The sequence below is a fragment of the Vicugna pacos genome, chromosome 4 (assembly GCF_048564905.1).
Source record: "Vicugna pacos chromosome 4, VicPac4, whole genome shotgun sequence".
NCBI lineage: Eukaryota > Metazoa > Chordata > Mammalia > Artiodactyla > Camelidae > Vicugna > Vicugna pacos.
In genome coordinates, this window is record NC_132990.1 from 61,697,353 (window position 1) to 61,715,384 (window position 18,032).

The 18,032-nt window shown below is 42.3% G+C and overlaps 1 protein-coding gene and 2 long non-coding RNA genes across 15 annotated transcripts in view; 1 reads left to right on the forward strand and 2 right to left on the reverse strand.

Annotated features, from left to right (window-relative positions):
• Window positions 1–18,032, forward strand: part of ZNF618 (zinc finger protein 618) — a 347,879-nt gene that overhangs the window by 77,670 nt on the left and 252,177 nt on the right. The window lies entirely within an intron of this gene.
• Window positions 1–18,032, reverse strand: part of LOC140695887 (uncharacterized) — a 55,494-nt gene that overhangs the window by 14,013 nt on the left and 23,449 nt on the right. The window lies entirely within an intron of this gene.
• The window catches only part of LOC140695888 (uncharacterized), a 37,434-nt gene continuing 19,537 nt past the window's right edge, over window positions 136–18,032 (reverse strand). Inside the window, exon 3 of the long non-coding RNA XR_012071726.1 lies at window positions 136–252. This is a non-coding gene — a long non-coding RNA (uncharacterized lncRNA). The remainder of the gene's footprint in view (window positions 253–18,032) is intronic.

Sequence of the window (18,032 nt, forward strand, 5' to 3'; positions counted from 1 at the left end):
GTCAAATGATGACAATTCTCTAAGATTTGAAGAAACTTCAACCCTGTTCTCCTCTGGTGGTTGTCAGGCTGCTGGTTTTCACTATGACTGTAGGCTGTTGATTTTCAAGGTTTCTGTGGAGCTGAAGAGAAGGAGATGGGAATAGGGCACATTAAAACACTATGACACTTGCTGTCCTTCCCAAGATGTAGCTGTTTTTCTTGAAGAAATGCTCTTCAGAGTGTTGCAAGATTTCAGTTGACTTCCAGAGTTCTGGAAAAGTTGATTTTGAAAACTTTTGTCAGTTTTCTTATCATTTTTATGGAAGAGAATTTTTGGAAGCCCTTACTCCGCCATTTCACTGATACCATTTTTTTATGTGTTTTTAAAATTGTGGTTTCCAGGTTCATCTTAAGTAGGAGATCTTGTCTTTCTCCCAGCATTCCTCTCAACCTAGCACTGTGTGGTTGTCTCCACCCTACTCCTTGAGACCCTTAGCTCAGAATGGCTTCACCCTAGCCGTATAGAACTCTAGCCCCGCATTGACATTGGGGATACTGTAGATACTTCCACTGAGTCAGCAGCTTGATTGAGGTCCTGGCGGTAAGGCTCTTTTCTTTCCCTGCCTCCCAGAGCTTGAGGTTTCATATGCAGTGTAGCCCCCGGAAGCTGTCAGCAGACTTCTTCAGCTTCCTTTCAAGAGTAGAGGGTTCCCATTCAAACTTCTGGTGTGAAGCAAAGAACCTGGCTCTGGTGTCCCACCTCATGTTGGAGGCTGTTGCCTCCTCTTACATTCTAGGATCCAAATCCCCACCCTCTCTGCTTGCTCCGAACTTGGAGCCCTGGAGGCTTACTGTTACAGGCCCCCTCTTCTCACTTTTCATTTCTGGTCCATGGAGATGCTACTCTTGATCTTGATTTTGAGCAGCCTTATGTCTTTTTAATTTTCTTTCTTTGTATTTTACTTATTGTTGCTGTGTGTTTGGAGCAAGAGGACTGGGGGCTGTGGAAATAGACAAGACACGAAGGAACAATGACATCTGGGCTCTGCAGTGTGTAAGATCTGTTGTCCTTTAAAATTTTAAACTAATTTCAACCTGAAAGAGGATCTATTGACTCTCTGCCCTGATATATGAGGGAATGAGCCTAAATGATTAAAAATGATAATACATATCCATGAGAGGCTTGCACACTGCGATGTACACACGAGTCTGTTTCTTTGACAAAACTACTACGGCTGCTTTCAAAAATAAGTATGTCAAGCATACATCTTGCTTTTGCTTTCTAGGAAAACACAGAAATAAGGCACCAATCACTGTAGCAAGGAATTTTTCCTTTTCTTTCGTCAAGCATGTTTTGTGAGTGAAGAACTGGCTCTGTGGAGGATGGCAAGAATTTCCAGAAAAACTATGATTCCAACCATTTATATTTATAGGCACATATACAAACCTGGGTTAAAAAACCATAATATCTGATTGAGTAAAATTTCACTAACTCGAAGTTTAAGGAATAGATTAGCCTGATCCAACCTGATCAAATTTTAGTGAACTTCTGCAAGGTACAATTTGTAATCCTAGGCATTGCCTGGATTACAGAAGTAAATGAATACAATTCCTGTTCCCTAGGAGAGGGGGAGGGAAATCTAATAACTTGAGGGCATGCACTGTGGTCCATGCTTATGGCCTTCACTGAAGTTGTTTCTGAGTGCAGGCCTGAGGATTAGGTGCCTCTGATGACACCTGAATTTTTTAAAAATAAACTTCATCATATTGTTGAAGGTCCAACAGTGGGGAAACAATGAATGGCTTTATTTGAAATTCTTCCATTGCCTTCTTATGGATCAACGCAATGTTCCAGAAATGGAAATAATGACAATCGATTGGCTAGGCACATAGTTCTGAAGGCATATAAATTCAGTTATTGTAATGTTGCTATCTAGAGGAGCTGCAGGCATAGTTCCAGAGAAACCTCTTTCTAACAAACAGATGAAATCAAACCTCTTCAGTCTGTAGGTTCACTCATTAAGGGGTGGATCTTGGAGAGGAGTGTGGCATGTCCCTCTGGGGGCAGGTGGGCAATTCCAGCTTGGGGATCAGGAGACCAGTAATGGAGGTTCTAATGTGGCTCTTCCAACCCCCTGCATATTGAGGCAAGCATTGCCTCTATAACTTAACCATTCACCTGTCTAAACACTTCCACGAACTTCCATTGCTTTCAGCACAAAGTCCAATTCTATAACCTCCATTAAATGCCCTGCATGGTCTGGACCTTGAAGTCTCTTTTGCCTTATCTCTCATCAGTCTTTCTCTACTCTGAATTTGGCTCCAGACATACCCAGCTACCTGCAGGTCTGTGAATTTATCCAGTATCCATGCCTGTATCTGTGCCCTCCCCTCTACCTGGAGATGCATCCCTGCCCTTCCCTCCTCCAGGAAGCCTTCCCCCACATCACAGTGATAAGCAGCTAGTATTGGTTAGGATCATTCTGGCAGTATATGAAAAGACCAAATACCAGTAGCTTACATAAGATAATACCTTTCTCACCTAAAAGTCCTAGTTGGTATAGAGTCTCTGCTTTACAAATAGTCTGTAGTGTTGATTCCTTTTAGATTGTTCTACATCCTGAGGACACATCCCTGTCCCCGTGGTCCAAGATGGCTCACTGTTAGTCACTGTTATTTGAGGGAAGGCTTTCTGGAGGGAGGGCAGGGATGAGGCCTCCAACATAGAAAGGACAGGTGAGCAGGAAGGGCAGGCCTCCCTGCTTTAAGGGCCTGACCTAGAAGTTGAGCACTTTCATTCACATCCCCTTAGCCGGAACTGACTCACATGGTCACACCCAGGTACAAGGAAGGCAGGGAAGGGTAGTCTTCATTCTGGAAAGCCTTGATTATTATGAGAGAGAAAAGGAGAACAGATAAACAGATATTGGGGAATGGCTGGATGTGGATGATGACTGAGAACAGAAAGACCAGCCAGCTCAGGTGAAGGTGAAGACCTGACCACTCCAATAAGGGAGAAGGTGACATCAGAGATGGATAAATGGCAAAAAAATCTTGAGGAAATGAAAAGAGGGAGCCATGTTACAATGAACTGGAAAATGTTCCCACATCCATGCCTTTACGTATGTAAGTCTTCCTGTCCAGTATGCCCTAACATTTCTCTCTTCATCTCTCGAAGCTCAGTTTATGCTTGATCTCCCCATGGAAGCCTCTACTGGCAAGTTGAATCTTTCTCAGGTATAAATAAAGAGCCTCCTCTCTGGGCTATAACTGGGCCAAAATGACTGTAACAATTTTTTATTGATGCCTATTATAGGTGGATATACATACAGATATATATAATCTCATTTTCTTCCCACGATGCCCTTAGCGAGCTTTTAGAGATTCAATTAAAAATGCTTCCCTCTTTCGCTATCAAAATGAAGACTAATTGAGAAACAAGATCCAGGAGATTGGCCAGTGGCGAACAATGTTAGCTTTTTGTTGACAAATTGGAGACTGTGGCTTCATACCTACAGTCAAATGGCTTGCTAAGAATCTTCCCTGCACTCCAGCTAAATTTTCCAATTTAAACCTTGGAGCAGCCCACCCAGGGTTACGTTTGGGCTTCAGAGTCACCTACTTACTCAGCACTTCCACCTTGCACTGGTGTGGAGCATTGGGGCCAGAAAAGGGAACATCCTCTGTCAGTCAGGCAGCCTTTTAATAAATTAGCTCCACCCACATCCAGTAACTCATATCCCCCTCTGCAGGTGGAAGAGGAAGGGGCGGGGCAAGACGCCAGTGTGTTACTCCCCTGGTGTTCCATCCACATAGAAACGTGGTAAGAGGAACGAAGGTTCTGCCATAACAAGCCTTAACCTGAGGAATTGTTTTGCCAACGTTATAGACCAAGCCAGCACTGTGAGCAGTACCATGACTTGCTAGGGTCACCCACGTATTGGGTGGCAGAGAATTTTGGAACCAAGTCTGTCTAGTTCCAATCTTTGTCTTATAGTCACTAGCTCTAGCAGCTTGTAAGTGCTTTGACGGGGACATTGCAATAAACATCTCCACATTAGCATCGCCTAACAGAGTATTTATTAAGAGACTCATAGCAGGATTTAGTGTAAAGACCTGGGGGTTCTGGCCCAGATTGTTGCTTCTTTGTCCTTGTTTCATGTTCAGCCAAGTTTCTTTACCAGAACAATTCCCCAGGAGCAGGAACCAGTGATGCTGCCTGGGGACCTTTTCAACTCCGAATTTTCCTTTGTTGTGTTTATAGTTTGAGGCACTCTATTGTACTTTTTCAAAATCTACTTTCTCCCTTAAGCCTCCTACTACCTGTGAGGAGGGAAGGACATGGTGTGGAAGAGGTTCACCTAAGGGCAGAGAGGGATTAAGGACAATGAGTGGTCCAGGCTGGTGGTTTCGTTGGTAACTCTTCAAACTAATGTCCTTAAATGTTTGCCTAACATCTATTTCCAGAGGGGAAGAGAGACTTGCTTTATATCGGTAGAAATTGTACAGGAAAAGAAATTTACTTACTAATTTGCCTCCTCGGGCAGAAGTGATATCAACATTCTGAAAAATACCTGCTAAACATTCCAAACATTCCCCACTTTTGTGTGGTTCTTACACTCGCTCCAGTTTTCTTTTGCAATCTGCTAAGCTGTACAACTTTTGGGTAGGTGTATTAAAGGGTTTTATATTAAAGAATGAAACAAGCTGCTTATTTCCAGTAAACAGACTGACTTTGTGGAAAGTTCTTTTACAAAATTGCAGGCCGCTGTGACCTGTCCACCCAAGACAGAGCTGTGCTTGGGAGGAACTTTTTATTTTTATCTTCCACTGGAGGGCGCTGTCTACTTTGATGGAAGTGGAACTATGGTCCATTTCACCAATATATTCTAGTGATTCTTTCACTTCCCTCATGGATTTTTGTCCTGGGCAGCTGTCCAGCTGTCCACTTCTTAAGCTGGCTTTTCCCAAAGTTGCACAGGACAGCAGTGTCAAGGTTTAGATGAGACCCCAGGAAGTCTGATTCCTGCTAAGGTAGGCCTTTGTGTGCAGACTTCATCACCCTGATGAAAATACCAGGGCTCATCCCAGCCTCACCCCGTATGTATGTATCTGCTACATGTCCCCATTCTGTCTGTGATTTAAGTTCCATGGTTTTGCATCTGTTGCCTTAGAGAAATCATAAACTAGGCATCTCTCCCCTGCTTCCTAGGTCACAGCTCCTAACTTCTGGTTTGGCAAGCATGATCCCCCAAGCTGTTGGCGTGTGACTTTAGAGGAAGGCCTCTCCCACTGTAATGTGCAGAAATCACCTGGGCATCTTGTGAAAATGCAGATTCTAATGCTGCAGGTTTGGGGAGTGGAGCCTGAGGTTCTGCATTTCTAACAAGCCCTGAGCAGTGTCACTGTTGGCTGACATCCCACATTTCAAATGGCACAACTGTACCTACTTGTCCCGTCCAGTTTTCCCACTTAGTTTACATATGGGGGTGTCGTTAGATAAACTCAAGGATGGAGGCTGATTAATAGCTACGTAGAGCTTTGTCTCTTACTTAGTTTTTATAAATTGTTTCTGCAGGACCCCTCTCCCTGGCTTTATTCCATCTCATCTTTTTCTTTTTCTCTAGTAGGACACCCACAAGGCAGTGTGTTGATGTCTGCGTCTGCCACATCTGGTCCCGAGTTGTCTTTCATTGTCATACAAAGTAATTTCATTTTCTTTGATCTCCCTTTTCATTGAGAACCTGAATCAAAATACAATGCGTGATATGATCATGGTAATGACAGGCCTCAGATGTGCATAAAGCTCTTTAATATCCATAAGACAGTATAGGTAGAGGCTATGAGCCCTTCCAGAGTCCACCTGCTTGCATTCAAATCTTGCCTCTGTTACTGCCTAGCTCAGTGGCCTTGGGTAAGTTACTTAACCTCTCTGTGCTTCAGTTTCCTCATTTGCCAGATGTGGCTAATGATGCTTCATAAGGTCCTTGTGAAGATGAAATGAGATAATGTGTATTCAGTGAGGCACTTAGAATAGGCCTGACACGTAGTAGGCCTTCAGTAATCAGTGATGTTGTAATTCCTCAGTCCTGTGGGGAAGGGAAGGAACCAGAGGCCCAATAAGGAGAAATGACTTGCATTCAAGATCCCGCAGCAGGAATGGTGGCACAGCAGGGACCAGATCTGACTCCAACTCTGGTGCTCATAGCACCCCCACCCAATTCCAAATGTGGAGTTTTATTACCATCAATTCACAGCCCCGAGTGTGACTGTTTCCCCAGCATCCTGCTGATCTTTTGTTCTCTCTTTCCTTCTAAATGGAGCATTTCCAGCTGGGGTGATTCATGGATCTGGGACCTCATGGCTCCCATTAACTTCGAAGAAAGTCATAAGGCAAAACCCACATCAATCAAGCCTCCAAATTACTCATCCGTCTTTACAGGTGACACGTGGATTAAGATGAACAGGGAGTGAAATGAGTATCATACAATAACTATTTAGATTTATGAAAATCACCTAAGAGCTTACACCAAGTTCCAAAATTGAAGCTTGCTGTATTTTCATTGCAAGGTTGAACTTCAAGGGTAAGAGACAGGATGTCACAATAGAACAGTCTTGAAAAGTGGAATCCAAGGGGCTGGAACTCCCAGATTCACTACTTAACTGGACTTGTGATCATGAGCAAGCCTGTTAACCCCTCAGACTCTGTTTTGTGGTTTTGTTTTTCATGCTTGCAACAAACCACGGAGTTAGCTATTATTCCCATTTTACAGGTGTGGAAAACAAGGCATAGAGGCTGTGACTTGCCGTAAGAGACATGACTGCCAAGAGATAAAGTAGGGCTTCAGACTCCCATATTTGAGTTCTAGAAACCTATGTCCTTGTACCACTCTGTCTCATAAATGAGATGATGGGTCTAAAAGCATCAGGCACTGAGTAGGAGCTTAATAAACCTTCACTGACTCTTGAGGACAAAATTCATGTTTTATCAACCCCTTATTCTCTATAGTAACTTTGTACCTAGTAGGTTCTCAATTAATACGAGTTGAGTTGCATTATTCCCCCTTGGAAATGGTCCTGTTTTTATTTAATGATTTGCTTAGATGCATTTTAATATGCAGACCACAATGCTCCTTGTACAATATCTTCTGGACTGCGAGGCGCGGGCATTCATTATTTTATGAGATGCATATGTCATGCATAGCACAAGCCCTTTTCTTAAACCAACACAACATGCAAATAGAAATTTCATGTAAAATCACATTCAGACAGTCTCAAAGTAGAAACAGATGTCTGAAAAATATGAACGCCAGGCTTATTAAATATTTTATCATCAAATATTTCATACATTTCAAAAATGTCATCTGTGAAAACACAGAAATACCGCCTCAGGAGAACCAAAATATTTAATCACTTTCAAGAAATTCTTAAAAATAAGTCTTCACCTCGGAACTATTCCAGGCAGAGAACAAATTTCCAGGTGCTGCAAGCTATATTTATTATATTTTCATCAAAATCAGTAACCTAGTTGAAGGAGATACAGTAATCAGTAAGGTCATTATTAGGTAAGATAATGACTTCTGAATGAATTCTCTCATTAATCTCATTACAAAATGGTAATGGTACCTGACTAATCATGCCGGAGGGGAGAGCTGTGTTGAATCAGAGCAAAATTAAGGCTGTAATCACAGAGCTGCTCTCGCCATTTCTTCACGAAAGTCTTACTCGGGGCGTGGGGACTGGCTTGAAGTTCCTCTGACTGGCTGGACTGTTGATCTGAAGTCTGGGGCACCCGATGTGGTGAGGGGCAGGGGGAAGGGCCCTGGGCGGCAGCATTTCTCTCTCTCAGGAGAGAACTGGTCCTCTTCCTGCTTCTGTCCCCTACTTCCTGTGTGACCTTGGACAGGTCACGCCTGGCTCTGGGCTCCATTTCCAGTTTCCCTGACTTAGTCATTTGCTTTCATCCTAGACCCCTAAACACATCAGGCAGCTCACATCGCACCCGTCTGCCCCCGAGAAGGTTCCGATCTTCACGTGGACCACAGAATGGCTGCCCATCTGCCCCCGAGAAGATTCAGATCCTCATGTGGACCACACGCCCTACATGACCTGCCCCCATTTGTCTTTCTGACCTTATCTCCCACCATCCTCCCTGTCACTCCAGCCATGCTGACCTCTTTGATGCTCCCTCTGTCTGGATCATCTTCGCTCCCCACTCCACTTACCTGAATGACCCACCCTCTCACCTCTTCCAAGTCTTTGCTCCAATGTCACCTTCTCAAGAATGCCTACCCTGCACACCATATTGAACACTGCAATCTCTCCACCAGCACTCCAATCTCCACTTTTTTTCTCCACGTGCTTATTGCCTCTACCACACTGTATAATTTATTAGATTCTCGTCTGTCTCCCTATCCCCGCCGCCCCTACTGGCATGTAAGCTCCACAAGGGCTAGGATCTTTGTACTCAGAAGTATGCCTGGTACACAGCAGATGTACAGTAACTCTGATGAATCTGGAATTTATCACATGCTTGTGGGTTCCCAAACTTGCTGGACCAGGATGACCAGGGATGACGAAGTGTACACTCACTGCAGCGAGGCCTTTTTAGTAGTGAGGCTGCCTTTGCTTTTCCTCTGCTTGTTAGAAATCTGAGCCACGTCGAGTTGCTTTTTGTCCATGAGGACTGGCCTGAGAATGTATGTGCTGAGGTGGCAGCGTCTGGAGTCTGAAACCTCAACAGCCAGGAGAGGTGGGCCAAGCTGAGAAGATGGAATTGACAGGAGAGGAAAGGGATTCCGTGTCCAGAGTTCTAGCCCCAGTGGAGAGGTCCAGGGTTGGGATGACCGGGCTCCACAGTAACAGGCATGGAAAGACCTGAGGGGTTTCAGCAGATGATGATTCAGGTTGTTTTCAGAGACTCCTCATGACCGAAGTAGCACAGGTGGCAATCTCAAATTAACCCTCGCTGGTCAAACTGCTCAGAAACAGGTCATGGCTGTGGTCTGCTCTTTGTTCACACTGGTGCCAAAGAGAGAATCTGGAACATGCTGGTTGCTCATAAGTGCTTAGTGAGTGTGTGAAGAGCTCTGAATTAAGACTTGAACATGTTTGTTTCTGTGTGCCCTGTTTTACGGTGGGCGTGGGTGGATAATAATAAACTGTCCATGATAACAAGGAGGCTGGAAACCATCTATCACTTAGGGGACGAGGAGAAAAACAGGGATGTTTAATCTGAACAGAAAGCAGGATGAAAATAAGCCCATGGGACCAGCATGTAAAAGCTGGATTACTTTTATTTTATGTGGCTTTAGAGCAAGGATGGGAGGTAACTGGCCCAACTGCTATCATATTCCTTTCTTCAAGTCCATAGTAACATCACTGACTGATCAGACACCCTCCTATAGAGCCAGACCAACCCTCAGAATCCTTCTCAACACAGTGCCTGAGGCTCTCCCCACCAATTGAATGGAGCTGATATGTGAGATAAAACATATTTGCGAAACTTTGTCTAGAACACAGGGATAGGCCAATGGAAAGTCCGTTAATATTAGGAAAAAACATTTCGTTTTAAGCAAAGATGGAATAAATTTCTCTGGGAGCAGCAAGTTTCTCATCACTGCTCACAAGGAGGTTATTTCTCTCCTTTCTTTCCCATGATGGTGCCCAGTGCCAAGGAAAGCATCCACTGGTATGTGGTGGATGCATTTCCAGTGTCAAAAGTTCAGGCCCTGTATTCCATCGGACAGAGCACCTTTAGAGCGAAGGACTAGAAAAAATTATTATGAGACTTGCCGGAGGGGTTAGCTAATGCTGCAGTGGCTATCACATTGCAATGTAAATGTATCAGATCAATACGTTGTACACCTTACACTTACAAAATATTACATGTCAATTAAATCTCAATTTAGAAAAAGGTAAAAACAGTGACTGGTGCTTCAAGAAAAGAAGTGACTACACACCTCAATACAGAGGACAGTACCCTAGAAACGTTTCATGTTTGCTTCCAGGAAGTTCTGCCATTTTCTCCCGCTAACTAGATTCCTACTTCAATGGCTCTAGCTGATACTACATCCCCTGCATTTTGGCCCAAATATTATTTAATCTCCAGATTCAGTGGTTCATCTTGTAGCTCTCTTGCTGTAGCCCCTCACTGTGGGCACTAGTGGTGAGCTTCCACCGCAGCACCCTCAGCTGTGTTCCCTTCTAGGGCATGGAAACTTCCGGATCCCCTAAGTGATACACCTTGGGAACTGGGCTCTCTTCTGCCTGATTATGTCACACCAGAATTCCTGCAGCTACCCATATTGGTGGAGTGTTGTCCTAAAATGCTCTTGCCTCCCAGAGCAATAAAAACAGGCCTATGTGCACTTTGCTTCAGCTTTCAACCTGTAATATATGGGATCCTTCTGCCACCTCTCCTTCCCAGCCCCCATCCTGGGGATTACACTCTAAAGGAGGAGCCAGGACACTTGAGTCTCCTTCATACATTTCCTCCTCTCTCCTCCTCTTTCCACCCCTTCACTTTTCTTTCTGATGGAAACTTTCCTTATTGATATCCATCATCTTTTCTATAATACGACTTCATGGAAAAATTCATCATTGGGCATTTTCAGGCTCTGTTCTTGACAGTAAAGAAGCATTTAGAATTTTAAAACCTTAATTTTTGTAAACAAAGCATGTCTTTCAAGGCTGCTATCTTGCTATAGCCTCAGAACTCTAGTTTGACTTAAAGTTGGACAGTGACTTTTTTGGTCTAGACTCTGGATGGTACCTATCACTCTCCCACTGAAGCAATAAAGGCCATTGATAACGGATGGGGAATTACAGGACAACACAACTCACAAGGAAGGAAAGATGCATGATTTTCCGTCTTAAAAAGTTATTTTTCTATAGAATAACCAGAATGCACGAAAATATTTGTGTTCAAGGGTGTTACAGCATTATTTGTAATTTTAAAAAATTATAAACACATCAAATGTCCAGCAAAAGGGGATTAGTTAATTGTGATTTAAAATGATATCATAGAATATTATTCATTTCCATGGATAAAACTTTATAATATATTATTAGGTGAAGAAAGCACATTACAAAATAGCATATTTAATATGATTACACTGTAAAAAATATATAATTGTCTATCTCTGGATGGTAAAGTGATGAGTGATTTTTATTTTCTTCTTTGTGCCTTTTCATATTTTCCAAATTACCAGTGAACATGTGCTAGTTTTGTGGTCGGAAGTAAATGAATGATAAATGCTGTGTTTGTTTTTTGGAGAAGAAAAAGCAGATAAGCCCTTGTTGGGGATGATGAGGTGGATCCTCAGAAAGAGGATGCTGGGAACTTTTTAGCTTCTCCAAGTCTAAGAGACTCTGGTTCTGTTATCTCTCCAACCTTGTCCTCAGGCCTCTGGCCCAGTGGTGTGGTAAAAGGGTGGAAGGGTCCTCTCCAGGCTTGGTGCTCCCCAAGCCCTTGGACATTGGCCAGTTCCCCAACCAGCGCAGTAAGTGCCTACTCCCCATGAAGCCTTCCCATCATAGAAACACTCCATTTATTAAAGAACCATGGTGCCAAGAGCACTTTCTGCCTACACTCAGACCTTGAGTACCCTGAAGTTTCAATCTTTTATGAAATAGCTTTTCATTTCCCCCTTCTCTGCTAAGGGTTATTACAAGCCACTGAGTGGTTCTTTGTACATAAATTTTTTATCTTGTTAAGGGTTTTTTTTTCCTTCACTTGACCGGTGCTCAGTTCATAAATAAAACATCAAAAATTTGCTCCAGTTCCTTCTGTAGGTTTTGTTTGTTTGTGTTTATTTTAGTATAGTCTCCCACTGGGGAGGAAGAAAGCAATGAACACATCACTATCTGACCATGTCCTTCACTCGTATATAAACCTTCCATGGCTCCCTACTGCCAACCAGAGAAAGCCCAGACTTCTCAACATGGCACTCAAGGCCTGCCCTGACTTCTTTCTCGCTCAGTTCCTCTCCTCATTCTTCCAACCCCCAAAGTCAAGAACTATTTCTATTCCAGAACATCCTCCACTTTCCAGTCTCCCTGCCTCTGCTCACCCTATGCCTTCCATTCTGAATGCTTTGAAGAGACTTGGAGTGATTTTTAATTTAACATTTTCTATACGATTCTCTCTGAGTTGTGATCATTAACTTTGCCTGGTTCTTTTGTAGATAAAGCTGCTGCTAAACAAACTCTTGCCTGGAGATCAGCAGATCTGGGTTTGAGTTACACTTTGTGACACTAGACAGGAACTGATAGCTCCATTTATTTATTCATAAAATGGAGAGAGTCATGCCTACCTGACAGGGAGGTTATGTGAATCGAATACAGTTGTAAAAGTTCTGAGCAGTGGGTCTGGCATATCTATCTTTCTAGATCTATGTAGCTATCTTTTTCTTTTTTTGTCTGAAGCACTTGAAAGAAGTTGCAGACATAATGATTCTTTATCCCTAATATATCTGAAAATAAGAAAATTATCTTAGATAACCAAATGCCATTTTGCACCCAAGAACGTTAATAGTTCTATGTTTATCATCTAATATCCAGTCTTCATTAAAATTCCCCAGTTGTCCCCAAAATGTCTTTTATAGTTTCCCCCCAACCAAGAACTAATCAAGATTCATAGATTGCATTTGATTGTTATATCTCTTCTATCTCTTTGAATCTAAAACCCCTCTCACACATGGCTTTTATTGCCTTTGGGAAATGCTAGGACTCTGTCTTGTAGAACATACTGCATCTTGGAGTTTTCTGATTGTTTCCTTCCAGTATACTTGGACTTTCTTTCTCTAGCCCTTGTGTTTTCCATCAACTACTTGGCATTGACTATAGATCTTCCCAAAATGATCAAATAGGGGCTTAATTCTTTCTCTTTCATTACCAAGTTTCACAGTAAGGAGTTGGAGTAATGGTCACTTTTAGGATTAGCATCTGATACTCTCTCTCGATATTCATTCAAGACTCATGGATTATTTTTATTAATGCATTCTATTGTAATCCATTATTTTCATTGTTGGTTTTGATGCGTGAATTGTCCTAATTTGGCAAATAGGGGCCCCTTCAAGCCAACTTCTGTACTTTCAAAAAAATATCTCCTTCATTTTCCCCTAACATATATTGTGAAAATTTCAAACATCTAGAAAATTTGAAAGATTTCTCCATGAATGTCCATTACACAGCACATACAACTCACATTTTATTATATGTGCTTTATCACATATTTATCCTTCCATCTATTTTTCTATCCATCCATGAATTCATCTAGGTATGATGTAAGAACCCAATGTTAACGTTTTCTCAAGGGATTATCTAGTTGTCCTATATATTTATCTTAAGTGTCCGTATTTCTCTGAGGATTTGAGATTCCTCCTTTCATAACATCAACTTTCCACTTGTGGTGAGTCTCTTTCTGGACTTTTAATCCTGTCCCATTGATGTATCTATCAAATTATGTGTCAGCTTCATACTATTTTAATTTTAGAGGATTTCTCATATGTTTTAACATCTGGGAGAACTAGTTTCCTTTGCCATTGCTTTAAGTTTTGGGTGTTTTCCTGGATGTTTTTGCTTGTTTCCATATGAACTTTAAAATCAAGTAGTCTAGTTCCAGAAAAAAAAAATAGTGTTTGGGCTAAGTTTACATATATTACCTTTGAATATATTCAGTTATATTATCTAAGAAGAGCATCTGTGGAGATCATTATATTCTTATTATTTTTGAATTATTAATATGTAGATTATATTAATTTCCTAATATTGAACCATCCTTGAATAGTTATAATAAAAATTGCTGTAATAAAATTTGGTCATATGTGTTATTGTAAATATGCTGTTGAATCTGTTAATAAAGCTCTATTTAGGATTTTTATATAGTCATTAATAAGTGAGATTGCCCTGTAAATTTCTTTTTTGTGCAATATTTATCAGGTTTAGAGATCAATATTATTTTCATTTTATACTGGAATTCGGAAGTTTGCATTCTTCTTCTGTTATTTGAAACAGCTTACGTGGCCTTGGAGTTATCTGATACTGAAGGGACAATAGAAATCTTTGAAAGTCACCTGATCCTGGAAATTTTATGGTGGTTAGTTCTTTCATAACTTTCTCTATTTATTTATAGAAATTGACCTAATAAGCTATCTGCACTTGTGTCACCTTTGTTAAATGGCATTTTTCCCCAGAAAATTATCTTTTCCATCTAGGCTTTAAAATTTTCTTAGAAAACAATTGTGATAAGAGATCTCGAAAATTTCTTCTAACTCAATAGTTATTTCTTCCTTGGCATTCCTTACTTTCTCCTCTCTGCTTATTTTTCATGTTTTAGTTAACTATTTGTGTATCTGTTTAGTCTCTCTGTTTTTATTTTTTATGGAACTTACTAACGTCTTGGTTATGACCCATGTATTGCTAATTTTTGTGTCTGTTTCACAGGCATTTGAGAAGAAGGTATGTTCTCTGTTATCAATCAGGGTATAAATTTTGATAGATGTACATAAGATACTGTCCTTTCCAAGAATCTTCCTTTTACCTGGAAGCAGTGCCATCTCAAGGCTGTTATTTCTAGCACTGTGATCTTTATAGAGCTCTTCTTTCTGACTCCCCTTAGCCAATATTTAATCTACCAGGTCTCAGACCCATTCTTGGTGGTGTTCTCTTATTCAGGGTGAAGAAATCCTACCTCTCCTCCAGGGAGTGAGATCTGGTTGGTGTCATCTGGCTTCTATTACCCTAGGACCTTGCTGCACTCTCTTCTATTCCATGCAGTCTCTGCCTGAATTCTGCTCTATTGTGGACCCAGAATCAACTACACTGGCCTCAGATGTTTATTTTCCCACTTACATGTAAATTGAAGCATCTAGTATTTTCTGACTACTAGTTATGCCATAGGCATGGGCCAAGAGTAATTTTATTTGTTTCTATGTTCTGCAAGGTTTCCAGGAAAATATATGAATAAGGTTGAATTTAAGCAGCTGCCATTATCCTTGCGAATTCTTGAAGGCCAAATATGAACCTTTGACATTTAGTGATGTGTATAATGAGTAGTCTTAATTGGCCAATAATTGCCAATTAAAATATTTTCATTCTTGTAAAGGAAACGATGGATTATTTATTTATTCATTCAACTAAGATTTACTGAGCAACTACTATGTGCTTGGTACTGGGAAAAATCTGACCTACCACCTGCCACTTGTTAAGGCACTGAGAAGTAGCTAGTGCAAACATTACCAAGTCCATTTCACATGTGAGGAGACTCCCCCTTAACAATTATTCTGTAAGCACATTGGCCTTTTCTCTGTTTCTCAGTTTTGTATGCCTCAGGACCATTGCACCTGCCGTTACCCATCTGCTTGGTACATTCCATCATTGGCTTTTTTGTATTCTTCAGACTTAAATATCACCTCTTCAGTACCTCAATAGGTTTCTTTAACATTTTATCTATTATTTTCTGTTACTATATACTATTCAGTTCCTTCAGAGCTCCTATCACAATTTATGTTTAGATATCTATTTATTTGGTTGTTTGCTGATACATTGTCTGTGTCTCCATTAGACTGTAAATTCTTTGAAGGCAAGAAAGATGTCTGTGTTCAGTCACTTCTCTCTTTCTGGTATCTATCAAAGTGCTGGGAATATGATAGGACTGCAATAAATACTTGCCAAATGAATGATGCCCAGAGAGAGTAAGCAGTTAGCCTGAGGTCACACAGCAGATTAATGGAGAAAACAAAATTAGAATCCTGGTCTCCCCAAGCTGAGTGCTCTGTTTGTTAGCAATTCTGCCTCTACGGAGAGGATGCTGTCCTGTCACTGGGAGTAAAATATAAATGTGATCTATTTGGCTTCAACTGACCTTAAATTTTTTTCTCCATACTCATAGAGTGAATATGGAGAATTTTTTTTTTTAATTTTTAAAAGTGAAAAAAAAAAGTTGAACTCCAGGCCCTAGTGTTCCAAAGTCAGCCATGAAACCAAATCCCTGCGCTCATCAGGCAGCTTAAGGGAATGACCAGAAGGTCTGGGGAACGGGGTATCCTGGGTCAATGCCTGCAGACATTCAACTACTTTGAAATCATCCGGTTTATACTGTGAATTCACTAGGTGTCAGGCAGCTTGCCAGGCACTAGGGATTCAGGGATGAGCAGAGGCAGGCGTTTCCTTGCCCCCTGCTTGCTCCCAGAATGTGAGTCTTGATTACAGAACCGTGCGGTGAGGGTTATGATGTGGAAAGGACAAGCGCAGAGGAAGTCCAGAGGAGACACTGACTCCATTCTCAGGGCTCAGGGACAGGGGTTTCCCAGAGGAGGGGACTTGAAGGCTGAGCAGGAGTTAGCCAAGTGAAAGACAAAGGAAGCGGAGTGTAACCTGTAAGAAGCGAGAGACGCAGATGCAAGAGAGAACAGAGCACTTGAGATAATTCCCAGAGCTGGTTGTGGAATAACAAGAGATGAGGCAGAGCCCAGTCACAGAGGGCCTTGGAGGCTGGGGCAGGAGTCGGGGGGTGACCCCAAGGGCAATGGGAGCCACAGAAGAGTGTTCCTTAGGGGTGTGACATGGGCACACACTGACTCACAGCATCTGAGTGATGCAAGGACCTCAGCGGTGATCCAGTCCAACCACCACTCTGCACAGGCAGGCCCACCTGAGGCTGCACACCTCTGGGGACAGGAAGCTCCTCTCAAGGAGAAAGCCCACATTGCTCTGCTTGAGGATTCTTCCTTATAAGAGCTGAGGGCTGCCTCCCTGGCATCTCCACTCAGAACAGCTCTGCTTTTTCTTCTCATCTTATCTTTCCCTGGGTAACGTCCCCCAAGTGCCCTGAACATGACGACACTGGGAGAGGTCCATGATGCTGGAAGGGGCCACTGGCCCAGCCACGGTCCTAAACACATTTCTCCTGGGAGTAGAAAACCACTATGCGGACCTGTTTCATATCTCCAAGAATTCCAGTGGAGGTGGCCGCACATTGCTCTCCACCAAGGACTCTTGACAGACAAGCAAGGGTTGTTCCAAATGTAGTGGGTCTTGTGGCAGCTGCTGCTTCAACGTAAAGGGCTGGATAAATAGCAGCTGCCCTGTTATCAGTCCTGCTCATCTGTGTCCCTGTCTCCCACCCTTGCTTACCTGGAATCTGTGCTTTGTACCTACTTAGTCACCTCCAGGTCACCCCGTTCCTGATTCCTGGTTGACATGAATGTGGAGTTTCTAGCCCTCTACCTCTTGGTCCATTTCCTCTGGAACCCTGATCCCATGGCCCTCTCCAGGTCCCAGCTCCAGGTCCCAGCCCCAGGTCCACACTTCATCTTGCAGGTCTGCTCAGCTGAGCTCGGCACGGCTCTAAGTCAATAAGCAAATCCCACCAAATGAAAGTTTCTGCTGCCAAGCACATTTCACAAGGGAAAAGGGAATTTCCATCTATCAAAAGTGCATTTATTTCAAGGGGACCTATCACTCACTGAGATTCACAAGAGAAAGAGCCCCAAGAAAAATCAAGGGCATTTGCATTACAATCCACCTCAATACCCAAAAATATCCTGCTGAATGTGCAGAATTTAAAGGAAAAGAGCGTGTTTTGCTTATTTGCAAGAAAAAAAAAAAAGAATATTCAAGAGAAGGAAGGAACCAAGGTTTAAATTCTCAGACATGCAAAGGAAAGCATTCGGTAAACTTTGACCAAAAAATCACCTTTGTTCTTAGAAATTTTGGAGTGGCCGTGGCAGGAGTGGCAGAGGATCCACACCCAGTGGAGGGAAAGGCACTGTGCTTTGGGAACGGTCAAAAGCGTTTGAGGTGGATAGTCTTGACCTCTGTGTGCCTGTGGTTCCAGGTGACAATACCAGGCCATCAAAAGTATTTCACCTGTGCTCTGCAAGCATGTCTCCCAAATCTCCCTAATGATTGAGAAAAGTGAGCAAGAACTTGACCCGCACAGCTACCCTTCCCACCCTCACCCAGAGGGCAACGCCCACAAAGCAGAAACACCTTTGAAGTTTTGTGCTTGATGCTAAAAATAAATGCAGTTTGTTTCCTACTCCA